The sequence below is a fragment of the Lynx canadensis genome, chromosome B3 (genome assembly GCF_007474595.2).
Source record: "Lynx canadensis isolate LIC74 chromosome B3, mLynCan4.pri.v2, whole genome shotgun sequence".
Taxonomy (NCBI): domain Eukaryota; kingdom Metazoa; phylum Chordata; class Mammalia; order Carnivora; family Felidae; genus Lynx; species Lynx canadensis.
The window spans coordinates 146,535,723-146,539,985 of record NC_044308.2 but is presented as its reverse complement, the minus strand read 5'-3'; the positions used below and the strand labels follow the sequence as shown (position 1 = coordinate 146,539,985).

The window sequence follows — 4,263 nt, the reverse complement described above, 5'->3', positions numbered from 1 at the left end:
CATAACAAAACCCTAGAGATACCACAAAAAATATTAGAACCAGTTTTTTAAAATGAGGAAAAGTGCAGGATGCACAATGAGCACAATGAACAAAGAAAATAAATAAAAATAAACCACCTATGATTCTACACACCAGCATGGAAATATATGCAAAACAAATAACAAAATTATACAATTGAAAATGGCACAGAATAAAGTACTTGGGATTAAACTTCATAAAGTATGTAAAATAATTGTAGAGCGAAAATGACCTTTGTTGATGAAACACATGTAAAAATGCACAAGTTCCGCATATATACCTGTGCTCACTGATAACAATTATTCATATTGTCACAGCACCATCCACACAAACTAATGTAGAAATGCATCCCAAACCTGCCATTCACTTTTAAAGAATCAAATCTAAGTCTGCAGTGTGATATATATGCAAGAGGACATGCAAATAGGGCCCTCTCTGTGCTGATAAAACCAGCCCATCCCGACCTTGCAGCTGGGAGAGGAGCCCCAGCTCCAGGGGTCCCAGGTGTTCCCATTCTGTGATCAGGACAGAACACAGACACCTCACCATGGAGTATGTGCTTGACTGGGTTTTCCTTGTTGCTTTTTTAAAAGGTAATTTGTGGTGAACGAGAGACACTGAGTATGTGAGTGGATATGAGTGAGAACCAGTGGATGTGTGACAGTTTCCTGACCAAGATGTCTTGCGTCTGCAGGTGTCCAGTGTGACGTGCAGCTGGTGGAGTCTGGGGGGAGACCTGCTGAAGCCTGGGGGGTCCCTGAGACTCACCGGTGTAGTCTCTGGATTCACCTTCAGTAGTTTCAGCATGAACTGGGTCCGCCAGGCTCCAGGGAAGGGGCTGCAGTGGGTCGCGTATATTAGTAGTAGTGGAGGTAGCACAAGCTACGCAGACTCCGTGAAGGGCCGATTCACCATCTCCAGGGACAACGCCAAGAACACGCTGTATCTGCAGATGAACAACCTGAAGACTGAGGACAGGCCACATATTACTGTGCAAGAGACAGGGTGAGGGGACCTCGCTGGGAGCCCACAGGCAAACCTCCCTGCAGGAGGGGATCAGCACCACCAGGGGGTGCACACTATGCACAATTCTCCTTTGTGTTTCCAGGAGCAGGTGCAGATGGAGGTTACAGACAGGTTTCCATTCAGGGTCTGGGGCTTCCTCTCCACAGAGCAGTTTCCCCAGGGAGCCTCTCTGGACACAGGATTCTGTGCTTACCTATTAACTCTCTGAATTAGATACCTGTTGCATAGGAAAACTGCACTAACATGCACAAAAGACACAGTTGTTTGCATTGCTTACTCCTGTCCCTCGACATGAGTGAATTACAGATTTCCTGAGGCACAACAGCTGAACCATTAGAGGAGTCCCAGATGCGCTCCCTGTGCAGCCAGGACCACAGGATCCCACAGCTCCCCATTATCTTCACCCAGCGCTTGTCCCAATCAAACAACGTGAGACTTCCCTCCTGGCACTTGCTACTCAGGATGTTAAATGAGCTACAGCTTTATTCAATTCCTCTAAACAAGAGATAAATCATCTCCATGTATTAGTCTGTATTCTTCTGAGGAACAGAACCCAAAGCACATTGGTTTCCATGACTAAAGAGGTTGGGAAGTCCCATGATCTACCGTCACAAGCTGGAGACCAAGGAAAACCAGTGGTGTAATATGTCTGATTCTGAACTAGGGTCTAGTCTCAGAACATAGAGATCTGATGATATAACTCTCATAACAAGGGCCAGAGGGGACCACTGTTCCAGTTCAAACAAGCACATGGGAAGTAAAAATGAGGAAATTCTTCCTCCCTCTGCATCAGATTCTATTCAGAACCTTAATGGAATGGGTGATGCCCAGACAGAAACCATGGAAGGAAATGCCAGTCTCTTCTGCAAACACATCACAGACATCCACAGAAACAGTGGTGAAATGGGTACCCATGACTCAGTCAAGATAACCCATAAAGTTAATCATGACAAGTCAACTTCCTGTAAACGTGGAGCTCAAAGACTGAAGACTTGAATTTAAATGAAAAATAAAACAAGAAAATTAAATACATACATATATGAACTATTGGGACTACCTCAAAATAGCATGCTTCTGCACAGTGAGGGAAAAATTCAACAAAACCAAAGGCAACCTATGGAATGGAAGAAGATATTTGTAAATGACATATCCTCAGGGTTAGTATTCAAACTATGTAAATGTTTTTAAATTATTTTCACATTATCAGTAGGGAGTGCATCCATGCCGTTCAGCATACTGTCATGTGAGAAGCAAAATTCGTGTCTTCCACTTTGGTTTTGTGTTAGGATCTCACGGAACATGACACCAACACTCTTCACAAAACTTGAACCATACAGTACAGTACTGTTAATTACAGGGGTAATGTTGTGGAGACCCCTCTAGAACTTAATCATCTTGCATAACAGAAAATCATAGCCCTTGAGATCTACTCCTCATTGCCCCTCCCGCCAGCCCCTGGCAACTGCCATTCCACTCTCCATTTTATTGTTATCAAATCCCAAATTCAGCTGAGTATTTCTGGAAAGGCCAATGTTCAAAGTTTTAGTTTTGGTGGGAAAAGAAGTTGAGCTTTATTTAGGAGGCCAGCCACCTGGAGAAAAGGCAGACTCTTCTCCAAAAGCCAACTCTGAGGGTTTCTACCCAGCTCGGGGGACTTTAAAGGACTAGATGGTACTTAAAGAAGGGAGTTCCATGGTGGATACCATTTTCGATCATGTGCAGCCTCCATGGTGCAAGCTGCCAATGTAACCTCAACTCCCCTGCATCTATCTCCACCTGAGGAGAGAAACTCACAGGCATGGGAGAAGACTGCCAGAGGCCAGGAAAGAACCACAATAAGGGATTAGAGGGGAAATCCCCTGGGGCTCACACATGTTCAGCAGTACCTTCTGTTCTCACCAGATGGCATAAGAAAAAACTAAAATGCAACCTTGTACTTCACCAATCATAACACATAACAGGATTTTCACTTCAGTTCATACCTAGAATCCTTTTGTTGGTGCAGATAGTCTTGTAAGTTGTACCAATGTGTCCCCATACATGCACTTTGTCTCAAAGACACATGGTTACTCAAAGTATTAGACTGCCATGTGTACACATATTCTCCATGTTCCAGGGCAAACAGGTAATCATACTTTCCCAGCACCTCCTGAAATTCCCGTGCAGCCACACTGCATGTTCCCAGCAAGAATGCGTCCAGGAATGTTTGGGAAGGAGGGCCAAACAGGTGCCCCGGCCACCTGCTCAGTAAACTACAGAAGGATGCTAAGTGAACTGTGGAGTAACATCAGCCCTTCTGTCTGTTTCGACACACGTGTTGCAGATGCAGACGTATTCAGTTAACACCATACATGTGCTGGAAACGTGATTTTGCCTTCAGGATAAAGTAAGAATGGGTCCCGTGGAGGATCTAGCACCCACAGGCCACACCCACTAATTGATGGGAGTCTACACACCAGCACACAGCGATGTGGGCTTCAAGTATAGTGCTGGGTCTGAGCTGACAAGCAGAATGTGGCTGAACCTAGAGCCTAGAAAGGTGAAGGGGAGGAGGAAATTCTCCACCAAATGTTCTTGTGGACCAAGAACTAAGTTCACATCACCTGGATTAACAGGGGAAAGAAACCAAAGTTCATTGTGTGTGCACAGAGGTCCCCCTAGATACACATTAACTAGATCAGAGAAGTGAGGGCCCCCTAAACTGACATTAATGAGCTAAGCAAAGTGAGTGCCCCTAGAGTAATATTAACTAGATAAGTGAACTGTAGTGTGCCCCCTAGATTTACTAACTAGATAAAGTGAGTGCCCCCTCAGATATACACAAATCAGATAAGCTAAGCAGGTGCCCATTAGATTTATGTTGACTAAATAAGTAAAGTGTAGCATGCCCCCTAGATTTACATTAACTAGATAAGCTAAGTGAGTGTCCCCTAAATTTACATTAACTGGATAAGCAAGGTGAGTGCCCCTTAGATTTATATTACTTAGGTAAGTGAAATGTAGCTTGCCCCCTACATATACATTAACTCCATAAACTGAGTGCCCCCTAGATATACATTAACCAAATAAGCAAAGTGGAGTACCCCCTAGATACCCATTAACTAGACTGGCAAAGTGACTGCCCTCTAGATTTATGTTAACAAGAGAAGCAAAGTGAGTGCCCCCTAGATGAATAACTAGATAAGTGAAGTTAGTGACCCCTAGATTTACATAACTAG

At 44.2% G+C, this 4,263-nt stretch overlaps 1 pseudogene; it reads left to right on the top strand.

Annotated features, from left to right (window-relative positions):
- Window positions 1–494: 494 nt before the first annotated feature.
- LOC116737914 lies at window positions 495–1,035 on the top strand (annotated as a pseudogene).
- Window positions 1,036–4,263: the final 3,228 nt, after the last annotated feature.